This window comes from Solanum tuberosum, unplaced genomic scaffold (genome assembly GCF_000226075.1).
Source record: "Solanum tuberosum cultivar DM 1-3 516 R44 unplaced genomic scaffold, SolTub_3.0 scf00264, whole genome shotgun sequence".
NCBI lineage: Eukaryota > Viridiplantae > Streptophyta > Magnoliopsida > Solanales > Solanaceae > Solanum > Solanum tuberosum.
This window is the reverse complement of record NW_006239193.1, coordinates 488,467-509,510: the sequence shown is the minus strand read 5'-3', so window position 1 is coordinate 509,510 and position 21,044 is coordinate 488,467.

Genomic DNA, 21,044 nt, shown 5'->3' with positions numbered 1-21,044 from the left:
GCTTGTTTATCATCTCTTCCTTTTATCGAGAATGTTGGGAAATCTTTCATCTTATAACCCTTCTTTCTACACCCAAAGCACCCATTTGTGTCGTCAAGACACTTACCCAAATGTTGTTTCCCACACTTGGCACATCTAGGCCTCTCAAAAGAAGAACCACTTCAATTTCCTCCTTGATAATTAGGGTTAGACACCCTATCCTTGTTCACCATTGAAAAATCTTGGTTGTAGAACCTCTTTTTGGACCTTGGTTGACTTTGTCCATCGGATCTAGACCTCTTCATCTCTCTACACTTCCTCTCAAGTTTGGACTCCTCAATAGATTAAGCATACACAATGGGTCTAGAAATGTTCATATCATCATGAAGCATCGTTGTACGACACTCTTCCTTAATAAGGTCGGATACATCGGTCACAAACCTACTCATTTCATCTCTAGGGTTGGACATCAAAGATGGAGCATACTTAGACGATAGGGTAAACTTCAAGGAATAGTCCTTCACACTCATGCTCCCTTGCCTAATGTTGATAAATTCCTCCAACTTAACCTCCCTCTTCTCACGAGGAATGTACCTACCAAGGAAAGCTCTCTTAAACTCATCCCATTCTATACGACCCGCTTATATAGGCCTATTGCTTTTCCATTGAGTGAACCACACTTGGGCCACATCTTTCAATTGATAGGAAACCAACTCCGCTTTCTCCCTAGAAGATACCTCCATATCATTGACTATCTTATACACCTCATCCAAAAACTCTTAAGGATCCTCCCCCACCTTAGATCCTAGAAATACCGAAGGATTCATCCTCACAAAATCTCTCAACCTTGAGGCCATGGTACTCTCAATAGCATTCACTCTAGGCCACATATCTCTATTAACTTGAGACGTCATGGCTTGGGTTAAGGTTAGAAAAGCCGACCTAACCTCTTCATTGGTCATGGCCGGGGGATCCACCGGACCTTCGTTGCCTTGGGGAACTTAGCCACCTTGAGGACCTTGAGAACCTTGGGGAGGAACTCCGTCATTCACATTCTCCTCTTCCACTCTCCTTGCGGGCGTCCTTCTTGTATTTATATCATATAAACACAAGAGAAGGATTAGGAAAAGGACACTTATAGAGCAAAACTCTAAGGCATGACTTCAAGAATAATGATAGAAGCGAAACTTCCTAACATCCTATAATCTCTTGCTCATAGATGTGTTGTGAATCACACCAATGAACAAGACTCTACTAGACATGGTTTGTGAGACATCAATCCTAAAACCAATTTCCAAAATCTTATGCTCTGATATCAAGTTTGTCACGCCCCGATAGCACCCCCTAGATGTGACCGGTGTACTTCAACCCAAAGGGGTCTCGTATAAGCCTTTTAGCATTCATAACATTCGACACATTGAAATAGTGCGGAATTTAAAAACATTCTTTATAAATCCAACATCAAAATACTCATTTAAAAGCAAGCGGAAGTCTACATCTCACACGACCATCTTAGACAAAAATTTAAACAAAGTAGGGTCACGGCCCTTTACAATCGTAGTCTTAACAATAGTCTCAAGACATGAAGGAACTAGAAACATTAAAAGTCCTTGTCCACGATCTATGAGGACATACCAAAAGTTGTCTTGGAAGAACTCTATTCCAAAGTTGACTAGGAAGAATCAAATTTAGTATCAATCCCTACACTTCATAAGAGTAAAGAAAATATGGGTTAACACAACTAAGCACTAAGTATGATAGCCATGTAAAAACATGCGTAAAATGGACATTTTAGTAGAAAGTAATGATATATGCCATTTTGATAAAACCTTCATGAACATAAACATAAGAGGCATAACACAAGACAAAATCAACAGACAAGTCATTTAACCACATTAGAACATAATCACATATAAACCATTACCTTCACATTAAGCTTTCACCTCAAGTAACCCTCAAGCCATACTTTGTGAAATGTATGGATAGCGTCACATACACCCATCCACACCAAAGTACCACTTTAAGGTCACTAAAAGAGAACTTACCATTCAACCTTTCCATCCTTACACAATACTTATACATAAGAGACATAAACATTACATAAGTCATATCAACACATAAGAACCATCACCTAAGACAACTCTAAGTACTTGTACAATGCATGAGTAGCATCCCATACTACTACTCACACTAAGTGCTCCTTGAAGCCACCATAGACAAGGTACATTAATATTCGTTAAGGCATGACAAGGAAGTAACTCATAATACAATCCATGTATAGCATGCATCTTCACATTAATCATATAAGTCAACATTTTTCATTAACTTCATTACATTAAGAGCACCTTCATTCATTAGACATTTAACCAACATTCTCATTAACATCATCATAAGAGCACATTCATTACACTTACCATCATAAAGGAACACACCACAACCTCTCTCAAAGCCTACATGTGCAATGCATAGATGGCGTCTCATACCACCACCCACACTAAGTAATGCATTCTTAAGAAGCCATTGTTCATTAACATTATTTGTTGGGGTAAGCCATAATCGACATAAACCATGTGAGCAATTCATGGAATCCCGGTATCACCCTCACCGGATAAAGGGATTCCTATTTGCCTAAGGTAGGACCATTGTTTTATAACTTAAGTGGATCCACTAGCTAGACCTATGTGGGCACATAGTTATAGGATAGGGAGATTGGTACTAGATACCCCCTCCTCAACTCACGGATGAACATCCATCTCAAGAGGTTGTTACTAGATACATCGCCTCAACTCCCGGATGAGCATCCACCATTATTCATATCCACTCAGTGTTAGCATTATTCCCTACAGAGTACCTATCATTCATTACATTAGTTCGTTATGGGATAAGAGATTGCTACTAGATAATCCGCCTCAACTCCTGGATGAGCATCCATCCGAAACCCAACATTCATTCATTGGAAAACTTATAGATTCAAAGGTGAGAATAGCCTTTCACCTAAGAATCCCCTTATTGTGAGAAAGTCCTTTCATAACTAGTCATTATCATTCATTAGAGTACAATTGAGAATAGTCTTTCAATGAAACAATTATCATCAACATTATCAAAGAACTTCATTCATTAGTGATTCAAAAGTGTATGTAAGAGAGAATATCATTTCACATAATCACTATCATTCATATAATTACCTTCTAAACATGATCCTAATACATTCATAGAGATCACACACTCATATACTTCACATCATAAATATACATGGTAATTAAATACCTCCACCTTTCAAGTGGATCAATAGCTCAAGAACAATTCTATTTCAACATGTCATTAGGGCATAACTTGCCTTCTAGGCCATGAATCTCAAATCATCAACACACCAACAATTTACCATAATTAAGGCATAGATAATGATACAATTCAATAACCCAAAGCAATTTAGACATATTCCATTCATAATCCTTCATAATCATCAAACCCACTTCATAAAGGCACAATTTAGGAATTGAGAGAATTCATGGGTTCATAGAGTATTTTCATCATAAATCATCAATTAAACACCAATAAAATTATAATATGACACTAGTAACCATTTGAAATCATTTGAAGAAAGAACCCATGAGATTGAGTAAAACCCTAGGTTTTTGATAACTTGAAATCACCTTGAAATTGGCTCGTTCAATGAAAAGTTAGACAAGGATCAAGACTACCATACCTTTCTATTGAATCCCCACAAAATTTGAGGAAGAAATACCTTGAATCCACAAACCGTAGATTCAATGGCTCCCTTCTTCTTCCTTGAGTTTTAGACAGAGAAATCTTTGAGAGTAGATGGGTCTTCCTTTAATTCTATTTGGAGTGACTTAGTTGAAAGGATTTAAGTCTAAAAAGGTCTTATAGTTTCTAGGAAAGGAATAGAATAATGTGGACTCAACTTTGGAAAAGAACTTAGGACCCACAAAGTCGTAACTTAAAAATCCACCTTTTGCCCGACATACCTCGCCATTTTCACCCCTTGGCGCCTTGGCTCGCCCAATTTTCCAGTGAGCTCCCAAATTGGGCAGTCCACTAGGCGATCTAGAGGGGTCAATGGGCGACACACCAAGCTGGTTGGCTAGCTTGGACTTAGCTCGCCAATTGGTCCAGATCCTATGCCAATGGTACAGCCCACTAGGCGATCACAAGAGCCCAAGGGAGACTCGCCGAACCCTTTGGGCGATCAAGTGCTCTCATCGCCAAACATCCCCTCAAAGAACAAGGTTTCTTTCACTCTATCTTGCTAGCATAGGTCCTTACTTGCACCCTAGACTTCTTTCTTGCTCAATTAAGTTCTAAAACACCCTAGACATCAACTTAAGGTAACCCTAACCCACAAAACGAGGCTCTAGTTCAACCTATCATTTTGCGAGTCGTTACAAGCATGAGAGCTCACTCTATTGTTTAATGACAAAAAATTGGCTTTCATCCATTTTAGCAAGTCACTCGAGCCCTCAACTTTGTCAAGGATATGAGACAACAAATCATGCACTTGTAGACTACATGCACTACCTTTTGACTTTGGACTATTACTAGATTGTGTGTGGTCCTCTTCATGATCATCTTCTCGTTTCTAATGGTCACTTTGTTTGGCCCATTCTTGATAGTATCATCTCCAATCTTCTTCTTTGTGAGAGTTCCAACCTTTATTCCCACCCCGCTTCAAGTAGCCTGGGTGGAAACCCTCCTCAACTTTGTGAAAGTTCCAACCTTGATTCTCCCCTGGCTTTGAGTAGGACGAGGAAGAACCCTCCTCAACTCTAAACACTCCCCTTGCTTCTTTGGGTTTGTCCACATATTTTAACGCTTGTTTTTGTAGCAGCTCCATTTGGGATAACATATTGCTGCTGTTCTCATCCCTTTATTTCTCTTTAGCAAGCTATTCTTGAGTCATCCTAAAGCAAAAAAGACGAAACTTGATCTTCTTGGGTGTACTATGCTTGATTTATTTTTGTCATGTCATCAAGAAGAAACGAAGCCACCTCAAATTATTGCAACATTATTCCCCCTCGAACCAATTGATCACGACTCCTTTATTTACCGAGTCAAGACTTCGATAGAAGTATTGGAGCAGCACGTTGTTTGGAAGTCTGTTAGTCGGGCATTGAAGTAGTAGCTTCTTAAACCTCAGCTACGTTTCGTGGATTGGTTCACCTTCCAATCGCTTGAAACCTGGAATGTTATCTCTAAGTCTCATCATCATCGACGGGGGAAAGAATCTCAAATTGAACGTCGTGGTAAGCTCATCCCAAGATGTGATGGAATTCTTCGGTAACTCAACCAGCCATTTGCTAGCTTCACCCGTCAAAGATAATGGGAACAACCAGAGACAGACTGATTCTTGTGATATGTTCTTGAATGAGAATAGACCACAAACATCCATGAAATTTTGCATATGCTTATGCGGGTGTTCGTGAGCCAATCCTTCGCAAAGTCCTTTCATTTGGAGGAGATGGAGTGTTGTGCTAGTAACATGGAATATGACATTCCCATCGGTTGACGGTAGACAGATTGCACCAACTCCACCCAATTGGATTGGGTTATTTACACTATTAAGATCATCAATATCACTATGGTGGACCACTCGGCTATCATTAATCCTTGCCTCACTTATTTCCTCTTATGTTCAGCACAACCAACACAAACACAAAACAAAGTAAATCGATTCAACTGCAGCCAAAAAAATCACAAATTAAACTTCGATAAGAGAATTCTAAACAACACCACTCCCCAGCAGCGGTGCCATTTTGATTAACGTATCAATAACACCTCATTCGATACTAGGTGTAGACAATCGTTATGTAGTATAAACCCAATAAGAGTGTTGGGGTCGATCCTATAGGGAGCAGTTCTATTTTGATTTCAACTGTGAAGTTAAAATAGTGATTTTCGTACCTGAAGGAATAGAGATTATCGGAAACTTTTAACAAAATTAGAAGGGTGACAACAATGTCATGGTAAGGGGTTTTAGATCAGAAAGCAACCATAACAATTAATTAGGAATAATCAAAAAAAAGAAAGATACTTGTGGGATTGACCAACCAACTACTAAACTCAACTCAATAGTTGTTAATTGATAACTAAAAGTACTAAATTTTCGTGGGTAAGATGAACTTTAAATGAGATACTTTTATCTCGAACAACTACCTCGTTTCAATTGAGTTCTCTCGAACCTCAATGTGCTAAACATGGAGACAAGCCCACAATCTCACTACGTCCACTCTCTCGAGCTGAATACATAGAATGACTCTTGGATTCACTCTCTCGAGTGAATCCACCATGACCCAATAACTACAAGTGTTAACTTATCACCATAGATTTACACTTCTTTCTCAAACAAGCATAAAACACTAATTCATACTGAAATAAACATATAACAGAGTAATTCAACCACAACAATAAATCAGACACACTTCGATTTAGCACTAAAATTGATAATGACTAACACCCATCAAGCCAAATTCAGCAATTAATCACATTGTCAAACCCCCAATATTGGGGTTTTAGCTAATCATCATAAAAGAAGAAAATTCAGTACCTAATACATGCTCCATAGCTGGGTATTAATTTTTAAAGTTCTAAGCTGAATAAAATCTTTGTCTATTACAGCATCCATTTGAAATCTCTCATCAAAATTGCTTAAAATCAACAAGAGTAGTGTTTTTGTTCTCTCTATTTTGTTCCACGATGACTGGATGCCTTCTCTCTCCTCCAAAAATTAATTTATACTGATCTAAGATGTTGCTTTTTGGGGTTGATTGGCGAGGAAATTCAGGCTTCGCCGACCAGTTGGTGACTCGCCAATCGTCCTTGTCCATCGCCTTCTTGCTTCACGTTTTCATCCATCATGCACTGTAACTTTAGGCGGTCTACATCGGGATAGCCGATCACTTCCGCGATCCGCCCTTTAGTACTTTGGCTCACCAATTCAATTTCATCTTTAATGCTCCTTCAGTGCATTCGGCAGTATAGTCTTGCTTCATCGATCAATTCGGCGATTCGCCGATATGGAACACAGTTCGCCCAAATTTCTCTCATTACAGGCATAGTGTACTGTAAAATTTGACGAGCTAGGGGAAATTCGGCGATTCGTCGAGTTCTCTTGGCGATCATCAAGCTTGCCTTTGTCCCTTCTTCAACTGTTTTGTTCCTCTTTGCTTGTTAGTCTCCTTTCTTTGCTCCTCAATCTACATACCTAAAAATCAAGGTTTACACATTAGTTTATAGAATAAATCAAACATTTGAGGACACTAAATTTATCAAAACAAAGCCCCAAATAAGTACATATCTCAGACTCATCACTTTTTGCCTAAGTTGGCTATTTAAACAAACCAATGCTTCACGAAGGTTATAGGTGGAAAAGATATGACAATTTTAACAACCGGTCTAAGCATTTGTGTTCATGTTTCATCCAAAAAAAAAGGTTACGCTCAAATGGTGCCAAGCTAGGTTCACACATTCAGAAGGTGGTCACACAAAGGTATAGAAATTAGATTCACTCTCAAAAATTTGTGCCTAAGATCATTTCCTTCACTCACCAATGCTAGTCAATTGGACCAATAGGGCAAGTTCTAGGTATCATCATGCACACTTTTCAAGTAAACCTCATCACACATGGAATCCAACACAATCATCGATTACGACTCTACAAGTTAAACTCGCGTGCAATGGTCATTGCAAGACTCACCTTGACATTCGACTAGTCACAATGAGATGCTAACAATTCACACAAGACTTACGTAACTCAAATTTCCCCGTTAGACTAATACAAACATATGGTTCATCAAGAGAACCATTCAAGTCATCGATATTTATCACAATGATACTCAAATATATAAGAGAATAATAACCAACATTCATATTCAAGCAGTCGAGAGAGAAAAGCCAATGAATAAAAACCAAAACATTTACTACTAAAGAAACATAATGAGGTTCTGAATGAAAAAAACAAAATATCCCAAAAACAACATACAGCCAAAAGCAAAACAACAAATACAATAAAACGGGTAGATATCTAGATATCTTCACCTCACTAAAAAAATATATAAATAGTGTCCTCAATGAAAAATAAAAACTAACAGTACTTACGGGAAATTAACTGAAGGGAGTGTAAAGAACCCCATTTAAGGCTAAGCCTGAGGCAAACTGTGGCTTGCTGGTGCAGCCTAAACCTAGGCATCAGTGCCTTGCTCATCTCCATCTCTTTAAGGTTGTGCAATGGCCTCCTCCGTGGGCTTAGACCCAGTAGAATCAATCATGGAGGTGTCGCGTAGTTATCCCTTCATGGCCACTCGTAGCAAGTCACACTCTAAATCCTCCAAGTCCTCATACACATTAACCTCACGAGCAACTAGATCATCCTCATCCATCTTGGACGTGTCAGACTCCCTATCCTCATCAACTGTAGTAGCATCTTTGATCACATTATCTAGAGGGATCTCAGAAGCATCTTGAACTGTAGGCAACTTAGAACTGGGGTCCTGGGGATATCTACACGCCCCACAACATTGATATGTTGGTGGATTTCAATTCATCCACATCTCGACGCAGTCTAGCAATATCCTTCTTTAGAGGGATTAAATAAGTAGGTTGACTACAGGCCTGCTCACACACCTCAACCAGAGTGGTCAGGGTATCCAATGCTCATCCATGGGTAGTAACCAACTCCTAATGTTCCCTCAACTCTTCCCGAATAGGAGAAAGTTCAACATCTATAGCTCGATCAATCATCAACGAGACAATGGCCTCAACCCGAGAAGCCCTCACATCGGCCTAATGGGCAAGGTTGACCATTTTGTAAATCTGGGTCTAAGTAAAAGGGAGATGGGACACAGGAGCGTGTGCAGGCTCAGGAGTAGTAGAGGTCAAGGGGGCAGGTATACTTGAGGGCTTGACTGCCGGAGTGGGCTGAGTAAGGTCGACCTCCATGGACTCCACATAAACTATTTGGGAAGTTCCCACCAGAGGTTTCCTCTTCTCGACCTCATCATTAACTATGCTTCAAGCTGATGAATATCACAAGATGAGGAAGGAGTAACCGCAATATATGTCTTCGCCACAAAAGGCACATCTGCTCAACAACACAAGGCACTAATCAGAACTAGAAATGGCAATGAGGTTTTATTTTGTTTGGACCGTAGAGCCATCTCCTATGCAATAATTGACCCAAGGTTCAGCCTCTCCCAATCGATGATACACCCCAGAAGCACAGCTTTCAGGTGCCAGATAATAGACTCATTCTGTGATGAAATCAGCGTGCCGCTAATGAACCTAAACCAGTATCGTACCGAGATTTTCAGGTCCTTTTTTCAATAACAACCCCCATCTCGATCCACGGGGGTGTAGCATCACACAACATGGGTGAAGCCACCCCTTCAGGTCATCTAGATCTTGAGTCATGATTTTATCAGCCAAAGAGTGCCAATTCTGCATCGTGCAATCTAACTAATCATTTATATATGTTTCACTGCACTTAACTTTATTTCCCCATACCTCTACAAAGTCAATTGGTGCCATCAAACTAGCCCTCTTTTTCCCTTTTGGGATCAGCTTGGCGTACCCCTCGTAGAACTCCCAAACCCATGTAGGCACATATGGACCCCGAGGTTGTGTGAACTTGAATTTGTGGTACCGCAATGTCTCCCAAACAATAGGATATTTGTCCACCACTCCATCTGTGGAAAATCGCTTCTCCTCAAGAATAGACTGCAAGCCAGTGACCTTCAACCGATTCATAGACCGTGGATGATATACTGGAATAAGTGGCACTTGTGGTGCTTCTGATGCATGTGGTGTTGGGGTTAGTGCAAGTGGATCATGGGTTGCTTTAGACCGTAGCTCTAAATGTTTCCGCTTTACCAAATCAATTTTGGACACTGGTGTATGATCTGGATCCCCGGACCCTGATCTTCCTCATTCTCTTACCCGGAGGAGGGGGGACCTGGATGGAATCTATGCCAAAAATATCATCCGAGTTGGTGTCCAACACAACCTATTTTTTGCCCTTACCCTTACCAATTGTCTGAGGAGGTTTACCACAAGTGGGTTGCGGCTGCTCAACCTCTGTTGCAATCATGACCCCCTTTGCTTTCTTTCGGGGTGGTGGACCTCGAGATGGAACTTTAGCCCTAGCCATACCTGTAAAACCACACAAACAAGAACAAATTTGATTGCAAAAGGTTAGTGAAACAACATTATCAAAAAAAAAGAAAAAAGTTAAGCGAAGCAGTTCGGTGTGACAACGAGTCCAATGGCGAGCAAAAGAGGTCTCCCAAAAAGTTACAACATTCCCAGCAAAAATTCAAGTAGAAAGGGAAATCTTAAGACCATTCGACGAGTCACCGAACTCACTTGGAGAGCAAGGGAGACCTCACCGAATGTTATAGAAATATTCAGTAAACACACATGTCAAAAAGGAGATATTAGTGCCATTCGGCAACTCATCGAATTCACTCTATGAACTGAAGGGTCATCACCGAAATTAACAGTGGCTCACCTTCATAAAGCTTGGTAGATGGGTGGTGAAATGACGTTCGGCGATCACCTAGTGTAACGACTCAGAAAAATAGTAGGTAAAATTAGAGCCTTAAGAGTGTGTTGTTAAGTTTGATGTGGGATTTTATGTTGTAAAATTGTTCCCCGAGCTTAAGTTGATGAGTTTAGGGATTAAACGTCAAGGTACGACTCCCCAAGTACCAACTAAAAGTCCTTGAGGAGGACCATAAATTCTAACCCCAAGGCTACCCTAAGAACCAAAAAGCTGCCAAAAATTTAGGGACCTACAGATGAGACCTACTGGACGTAGGTCCATCCATGCCCCGTGGAACCAAGCTGTAAATCAAGACCCTTAGATGTTGAGTTGAAGACCCCATCCACAGACCTGCAGGACGGGGCGTGACCCCACTCACGGTCCGTGAGTCCTGGGTCGTGGATGGCACATGTGTTGCTATCTATTCTCGGCCAAGTTGAGGGCAAGGTGGTAAATTCCAAATTAATTAATTAATGAATGGGGATGGTTTATATTATTTTATTTCACTTGTTTAAGGCTTTTTAAACTATTAATTACCTTTTACAACTCATAATTCCCAAAACCCAAAATAAAAAACCACCTCCTTTCCAATTAATTCTCTCTCTAGAAACCTCCATTGGAGAAGTAGAAGTCAATCTTTAGAGCTCAAGAGTTCATCTTTACCACTCAATTTCGTGGAGAATATTCACTCAAGGTATGATAGTTTTCATCTATGGGTAGCTTTAACCCATAGAGTCCGTTCAAAACTTGATTTCAAAGCTTCCAATTTCCCACAAAAAGTTAGGGTTTCAATCTAAGTCATGGGTTAAATTTCAAAACGTTTTCAATGGTTTATATATGATGAATTATGATTAAATTGAGGAATTAATGTTGATTTATCATGAAATTCCCCCATGAACCCATGAATTCCCCAAAATACTAAATTGTAAATTTATGATGTGGGTTGACTGATTATGGAAGCATGTTAATTGATTATGTCTATATTGATTGAGTTATTGAATCATGATATTCCCCTTATATAATGTATTATTCTAGATGTTTGGGTTGAGATTGATTCATAGCCTTGTAGGGCAAATGATGAAGGATTAATGTATAATCATGACGCTATGTATATGCTTTGTTATTTCAATGAAAGTAATGTGATCATGATTACAATGCAATTGTGTTATTATTGAAAGGTTATTCTCAATTATACACTTGTGAATGATGATTATATATTGTGAAAGAATTCTTTAATGTAATGATACTATTAGTAGGCTTCGGGCATCTTCTTTTTGTGTAAATGAAAGTGATCTTGATTGATGTACCTTGAATTTGTAGGCTTAGGGCATTCTCTTCTTTGTGTAATTAATGTATCTTGACTTAATGAACATGAATCGATAGGCCAACGACATTCCTTTCATAAATGACTAATGAAGTATTCTAAGGCTTTGTCTTGAAGCAATAGGCCAACGACATTCCTTTCATAATGAGTCATTGAACGAATGTAATGATGAATCTTGAATAAATAGGCCAATGGCATTCCTTTCATGAGGATTCAATGAGCTATCCTAATAATGTACCGTTAATTGATAGGCCAATGGCATTCCTTTCATGTGTGCAATAATGTACCTTGGGTTGATAGGCCCTCTAGTATAATAATGTTAATGAGAATGAACTACTCTATGGGAATGTAAGCTTAGCACCGAGTGGATATGGTAAGATGGAAGCTCTCCCAACATTAGGTCGGGTTTCAATGAACATCTTTCTTATACCATAACTATGTACCCACATAGGTTATTAGCTAGTGGATCCACCTAAGCTAAAATGCTACCGGTCCTACCTTAGTCAAGTAGACGAACCCTTTATGGTGTGCGATAGACACCGGATTCCATGGTTTGCCCACATGGTCTATGTCGGTTAATGCTTATTCCCATCATGTGAGATACGTGTTATGGTTACTCAAGAGGTTCTATGAAGTGTGAGTGGTAGTATGGGATTCCATTCATGCATTGCACGCGTAGGCTTTGAGAGGGCTATGGTGTGTTCTCTAATGTCTTAATGTCTAATGAAATGAATGTGCTCATAATGAAGCTAATAAGAATGTTGACTTAAAGGCTTAATGTAATGATGAATGCTTAACTTGGAAATGTTATTATGAGTTACTTTCCTTTTCATGACTTATTAAATGTTAATGTTCCTTATCTATGATTATTGACCAAAGATGAGTATGAGTAATGGTAAGTACATCAATGGTGACCTCAAAGTGGTACTTAGTATGAATGGTAGTATGGGATTCCATTCTTACATTGCACAAGTATAGCTTAGGTTGATTTAAGATGATGGTTTTAATGTGTTGTAATGACTTATATGTTGAATATGCTTATATCTTATGCCTCTTATACTAAAGTTCATGATGTTTCTCAAAATTGGCATATAGCATGGTTTTCAACCAAACTTTCCTTTAAAGCATGATTTTTGCTTGGCTATCATACTTAGTACATTTTTGTGTGCTAACCCATATTTCTTCTTCTTTTTTCTACAAAGTGTAGGTTTCGTATCTTAAAGTGACTTCTAGTGTTCAAAGCTTGGATCAATTCTCTCCAAAGCTAGTTGGTGAGTCCTCATGGTTCGAGGACGAGAGTTGTCATTTTCAGTTTCTTTATGTCATTTTACGTTTTGGACTTTTTTGAAGGGTTGTGACCCTATCTTTGATTCTAAAGTTGTATTAGATGGCCATGTGAGACAAGTTAAACTTCCGATGTGTTTTTAAATAAAGACATCGATGGTATGGATTAAAAAATTTCAATTTTGTACCATTTTCTTAAGTCTTATTTTATGAATGTTATGAGGCCTGTATGAGACTCTTCGGAGTCTTGTACACCGTGTCACATCCGGGGTGTAGGCTCGGGTCATGACAAACATGGTATCAGAGCACAAGATGTTGCGATGGTTTTCAGGATTGATGTCTCACAAGCCACGTCTAGTAGAGTCTTGTTCATGAGTGTGAAACGCGCCATATTTATGAATGACAGTCTATAAGATGTTAGGAAACTACACTTCTTACATTACTCTTTAAGTCGTGCCATAGAGTTTAGCTCTATAAAAGTCCCTTTCCTAACCCTTCTCTTGTGTCTTCAGGATATGAATACACGAAGCGTGAATGTTAGAAGGGTGGAAGAGGAGAATGTGAATGAGGGAGTTCCTCCCCAAGGTCCTCAAGTTCCTCAAGGCAATCAATCTCCGTTCGAAAATGTAACCCTAGAAGAGTTTAGAACCACTATCCAAATGATGACTCAAGCCATGACGGCTCAAGCTCAAGCCGTTACAACTCAAGCCCAAGCTATGACGGCCCAAGCCAATCTGGGTGTTGAGACTCATGTGAACCCTAATGTGAGCACTATGGCTTTCTAGGTTGAGGGACTTTGTGAGGATGAGTCCACCGGTGTTTCTTGGTTCCAAGGTGAGAAAGGATCCCCAAGAGTTTGTAGATGAGGTGTATAAGGTAGTTAATGCTACGGGGGTGACTTCGGTAGAAAAAGCAGAACTAGCTGCTTACCAATTGAAGGATGTTGCCCAAGTTTGGTTTACTCAATAGAAGAATAATAGGCTGGTAGGAGCAGGTCCTATTGATTGGGAGGCATTTAAGAAAGAATTCCTTGATAGGTTCTTTCCCCGTGAGAAGAGGGAAGTTAAGGTGGAAGAATTTATCAACCTTAGGAAAGGTAGCATGAGTGTGCAAGAGTATTCCTTGAAATTTACCCTATTGTCTAAGTATGCTCCATCTTTGGTGTCTAATCCGAAGGATGAGATGAGTAGATTTGTGACGGGTGTGTCCGACCTAGTTGAGGAAGAGTGTCGTACGACAATGCTCCATGATGACATGAATATCTCTAGGTTTATGGTGTTTGCTCAACAAATTGAGGAGTCCAAAATTAAGAAAAATAATAGGGAGTGAAGTGAGCTAAATCCGATGAACAAGGTCAAACAAGGTTCAAAAAGAGATCTTCCAACCAAGATTCTTCAAGCACTCCCAGGGTTAACCAAGAGAAAGGTAGTGGGTCTCAATTTCCTAAACCTATTTGCACCAATTGAGGAAAGAAACACCATGGGAAGTGCCTAGCCTGTACAGATGGTTGCTATGGTTGTGTAAAGAGTAATCATCAAGTGAAAAATTTCCCTACACTCACGACAAAGGGGAGGGATGCCAAGCAAGATTCTCCTAGTATCTCGGATCCCAATTCTCCAAAGTATGGTTGTTTCTATGCACTCCAGTCTAGAGAGGAGAAAGGAGCTCTTCCGGATGAAGGCACCGGTATGTTGATAGTTCCTTATGGTTATGAATGTTTTATTAAGGTTTCTACGTTATTTTTATGTTAGCCTTAGTATGGGTTACTCCCAAGGAGGAGATGGTATGTTTGGATAGTAAGGTTGTTGAGAGTTCTGATATCCTTTATCTCTTTCCTTCTATTCCTATTCAAGCTTGAGACAAAGAGTTCCTTGTATATTGTTTCATGTTTTGTAGTCATGTGTGATTATGTGTTTCCATGGTCTCCTTATGTTATGCATGTTCTTGATGAATTCATGTTTAATGAAAAAATGAGATTTTATGATTTATGTTCCTCATGATGATGTGCATTTAGTATGAGTTGCCTATATGCTTCATGAGATGACTTGTTGAACATGCTTTAATGTGCTTTTGAAAGTAATTGCCTAATTCGCTTCATGATGTTATGATGAGCATGTTTTGGGTTGGAGAAGGTAATTCCTCAAATGAAATGAGAAATGTTAAAGTTTTCATGCATAATGGGTTTGTAGATGTAGTTCCTACTTCTTTGTGTTGCATTGAGTATATTGAGATGGGTTGATGTTTCCTCCTTGTTTTGTACATTGTTTATGATTTTTCATCCATTATGGGTTGCTAGTCTTGAGTCTTTATATCCGTAAAGTGTTTAAAGTGTCATTCGAGGACGAATATTCCCAAGAGGGAGATAATGTAACTACTCGGAAAACTAGTAGGTGAAACTAGAGCCTTACGAGTGTGTTGTTCAGTTTGATGTGGGGTTTTATGTTTTAAAATTGTTCCCCGAGCTTAGGTTAAGGGTTTTAGGGATTAAACGTCAAGGTACAACTCCCCAAGGAACAACCAAGAGTCCTTGAGGATGACCCTAAAGTCTAACCCTAAGGCTGCCCCAAGAACTAAAAAGCTGCAAATATTTAAGGGAACTACGTATGGGACCTACTGGGCATAGGTCCATCCACGCCCCATGGAACCAATACGTAGGTTAAGACCCCTAGATGTTGAGTTGCATACCCCATCCACGGACCTGCAGGACGGGGAGTGACCCCACTCACGATCCATGAGTCCTGGGTCGTGGATGGCACCTATGTAGCTGTCCATTCTCAGTCAAGTTGAGGGCAAGGTGGTAAATTCCAAATTAATTAATTAATGAATGGGGACGGTTTATATTGTTTTATTTCAATTATTTAAGGCCTTTTAAACTATTAACTACCCTTTACCACTCATAACTCCCAAAACCCAAAATAGAAACCACCTCTTCTCTAAATAATTCTCTCTCTTGAAACCTCCATTGGAGAAGAAGAAGTCAAGGTTTAGAGCTCAAGAGTTCATATTTCCCACTCAATTTAGTGGAGAATCTTCACTCAAGGTATGGTAGTTTTCATCTATGGGTAGCTTTCACCCATAGAGTCCGTTCAAAACATGATTTCAAAGCTTCCAATTTCCCACAAAAAGTTAGGGTTTCAATCTAAGTCATGGGTTCAATTTCAAAACGATTTCAATGGTTCATTTATGATGAATTATTATTCAATTGAGGAATTAATGTTGATTTATGATGAAATTCCCCCATGAACCCATGAATTCCCCAAAATACTAAATTGTGAATTTATGATATAGGTTGATTGATTATGGAAACATGTTAATTGATTATGTCTATATCGACTAAGTTATCGAATCATGATATTTGGGTTGAGATTGATTCATAGCCTTGGAGGGTAAATTATGAAGGATTGATTATAATCATGATTATATTCTTTGTGATTTCAATGAAAGTAATGTGATCATGATTACAATGCAATTTTGTTATTATTGAAAGGTTATTCTCAATTATACACTTGTGAATGATGATGATATATTGTGAAAAGTTTCTTTAATGTAATGATACATCTTTTATTGGTAGGCTTAGGGAATGCTCTGCTTGTGTAAATGAAAGTAATCTTGATTAATGTACCTTGAATTGGTAGGCTTAGAGCATCCTTTTCTTGTGTAATTAATGTATCTTGACTTAATGAACATGAATCGATAGGTCAATGGCATTCCTTTCATAAATGACTAATGAAGTATTCTAAGGCTTTGTCTAGAATCAATAGGCCAATGGCATTTCTTTCATAATAAGTCAATGAACTAATGCAATGATGAATCTTGAATTGATAGGCCAATGGATCCTTTCATAAGGATTCAATGAGCTATCCTAATAATGTACCGTGAATCGATAGGCCAGTGGCATTCCTTTCACGTGTGTAATAATGTACCATGGGTCGATAGGCCGATGGCATTCCTCTCAAGTATAATAATCTTAATGAGAATGAACTACTTTATGGGAATGTAAGCTTAGCACCAAGTGGATATGGTAAGATTGAAGCTCTCCCCACATTAGGTCAGGTTTCAATAAAAATCTTCCTTATCCCATAACTATGTGCCCACATAAGTTATTATCTAGTGGATCCACCTAAGCTAAAATGTTGCCGGTCCTATATTAGGCAAGTATACCAACCCTTTACGGTGTGGGATAGACACCAGATTCCATGGCTTTCTCACATGGTCTGTGTCGGTTAATGCTTATTCTCATCATGTGAGATACGTGCTATGGTTAGTCAAGAGGTTCTATGAAGTGTGGGTGGTAGTATGGGGTGCCATTCATGCATTGCACAAGTAGGCTTTGATAGGGCTATGGTGTATTCTCTAATGTCTTAATGTGTAATGAAATGAATGTGCTCATAATGAAGCTAATGAGAATGTTGACTTAAAGGCTTAATGTAATGATTAATGCTTAACTTGGAAATGTTATTATGAGTTAATTTCCTTGTCATGACTTATTAAATGTGAATGTTCCTTAACTATGATTATTGACCAAAGATGAGTATGAGGAATGGTAAGTCCATCTATGGTGGCCTCAAAGTTGTACTTAGTATGTATGGTAATATGGGATGTCATTCTTAAATTGCAAAAGTGTAGATTAGGGTTACTTAAGATGATGGTTCTAATGTGTTGTAATGGCTTTTGTGTTGAATATGCTTGTATCTTATGCCTCTTATACTAAAGTTCATGATGTTTCTGAAAATTAGCATATAGCATGGTTTTTAACCAAAATGTCTTTTTAAGCGTGATTTTTGCATGGCTATCATACTTAGTACATTTTTGTGTGTTGGCCCATATTTCTTCTATTTTTCTACGAAGTGTAGGTTTTGTATCTTAAAGTGACTTCTAGTGTTCAAAGTTTGGATCGATTCTCTCCAAAGCTAGTTGGTGAGTCCTTATGGTTCGAGGACGAGAGTTGTCATTTTTAGTTTCATTATGTCATTTTATTCGGACTATATTGAAGGGTTGTGACCCTATCTTTGATTCTAAAGTTGTATTAGATGGCCATGTGAGACAAGTTAGACTTCCACTGTGTTTTTAAATAAATACCTCGATTCTATGAATTAAAGATTTTAAATTCCATGTCATTTTCTTTTGTCTTATGTTATTTATGCTATGACGCTTGTATGAAGCTCTCCGGAGTGTTGTACGCCGTGTCACGTCTGGGGTGTAGACTTGGGTCGTGACACCGATCCAATTCTGCTAGCTCGACGAAGCTCACCAAAATGGCCCAACGCCTCACCTTCCCCATATTTTTACGATTCACAATAAACAACCTACGACAGTCCAATTCAAACACAATTTCAAACAATTATCAACTATCTGACTTTCCAATGATTTCTCATGTTCAATTTGCCTTTTGAATGATTACAAGGAAATGCAGTTGTCAAATTTTTATTACATTGGAAGTTGTGCCACAACAAAATTTAAATGTATTGGAGCTTGATGAAATTAAAATTGAATGACATTCATAGCTTCTCTATAAAAAAAAGTCAGAGTTTTATACTGGAAAGCATATTTTACACTTGAGTACAACAGTATAAACGGATTATGTGTGATCATAGGTTACCAAAGTTGTAACCAATATGTTCTTGGGTGATCATATCGAGTCGATTTTGCATCACAACCATGTCACAATAAGTAGGTACGCACAACTGGCACAAGCATATTTGTGCATAAGACAAGCGTTGACAAGACTCTGAGGTTCTAGAGATGCAAAGTCTATAATCTAGATAACGAAAACGCTTGGGGTGCCGCACCAGCCAGCGCGCCCCAGACTAGTCCCTGAATATTGAGGGTTGGCGTCCCGCGCCTCTCACAGTGCCAGGGACGCCAGTTCTCCCCATTCGTTCCCCATCTTTTCGTACTTGTTCTTTAGCAATGTACCTATATTTCTTAGTTAATTCTGACACTCTTTGGTACATCTAAACATCATGAAATCATCCATAAACATGAGATCATGAACCTTGAATCCATAATTCAATTCAAGGAAAGTTAAGAGTCAAGTCTAGAAGTTAAGAAGCAAGTCAAGAGAAGTTTATAAAAAATTCAAAACTCTTTCACAAATGTTTTAACTTTATTTTAAGACTTAAATTTCAAGTTAAGTAAAGAGTTGAGTTCATTTCTACAAAATCTTTAAGGGAACTAAGTGTTCCCAACAATTTAAAATCTTTTCACATTTGAACAAGAAAGGGAAACACCGACTTCTAAGAGAACTTTTAAGCTAAAGTTTTGAGTAATTATCTCAAACAAAATAAAAGAAGTTTTGATTTTCAAATCATATGAGCTAAGTTTATTTTGGGAGTAGTATTGAGCACCGATATGGAAATGCGAGTCCATATTAACTCAAGACTCCATAAACCATGTAGCCATCATGGGTAGTAAATGATCATACTTTTTAGATGACTCCTTAAGATGCTTTTAGCATAGACTAGTGGATCCACTTAGTTAATCGTTCTATATGATGGCAAAGTATAGGACAGTTCTGGCAGCGTGCGCAAGACGTTGTATTACCACTCAGGCTCATAGTGGTGGTTGTCGGTTAGAGAAACTTCCACAGAAACTATATTACTTTGTTATATAAGTAAAGTTGAGTTTGTTATTGCATTTTCTTTAACGAACTAAGTTGTCTTCTACTATTTTAAATGTTTTCTATATATTGCATGTGTTTTATTGCTTTATATTGAGTTAAGTTGTTCAGGAATTGAGTAAAGCCAATGTAAGTGTTTCTTTCAAAAAAAATTCAAGCTTAAGTTATGTTTTAGTTTCCAACTCGCATACTCGTACATTCAATGTACTGATGTCAGTTGGCCTGCATCTTATTATGATGCAGATGTAGGTAACCAGGATCAGCATCCAGCACCTCGTTGATCCAGTAGAGCACTCAGAGTAAGTTGGTTAGCCTCCTTGTATTTCGGAAGACTCTTTTTATCAGTTGCTTCTAGTATTTCATTCTTAGGATAATCGGAGATCTTGTCCCAACATCCTTCTTTGTTTAAGAGGCTTCATAGATAGTTAGACTGTTAGTAGTTCAGTTGTCTTTACATTATCATTTTATATGTTAAGACTTGAGTTGCCATTTGGGCCAAGTTGAATTTTTGACATTTTAAGCATTCTCAGTATTTTATTATTCAAGTGAGTATAGTGCTATTGATAATTATAAATATGCATAGATTCTTCCCCTGACTAAGTAAGTCATGCCAAGGGTTCGCTTGGGGCCAGCAATGGTTCTCGAGTGCCAGCCACATCCGGGGTGTAGGCTCGGGGCATGACAAACTTAGTATCAGAGCACAGAGTTCAATAGTCTTAGGGAGTTTGTGAAGTCGTGTCTGTATAGTCCTAGTTATTGGTGTGAAGCACGCCACATCTATAATTAGGAGGATGCAACATTTAGGAAATTCCTTCACTTTTTTCATACTCACTTCGTGCGATAGAGTGTATCTCTATAAAAGTTTCTTTCTAACTCGTGCTTACGCGTAACCGTTAGTGAGCTGGCCTATGGTCGAGAGGGCCTTCATGAGGTGTTTCTTTCCTCGTGAGCTAAGATAAGCAAAGAGATAGTTACTAACATGAGGAGCAGGATGAGTTATTCGTTGTTGGGTTGCCTCGTTTGTCAGATAAGAAAAGTAAGGCAACCATGCTAGTATGTGACATGGGCATAGCAAGGCTGATGATCCATGTGCAACAAGTTGAGGAGAACAAGTTGAGGGATAGATAAGGGTTTGAGAATAAGTGGGCTAAGACATCAGGGAATGAATCCGGGCTACAAAAGAGTAATGCGAACCGGTCTTCTTTCCAACATAAGCAGAAAGGATATGCTTCATCATTTGCTAGTGCACCTGCACCAAGGAACAAATGTGAGTACAATAGTCA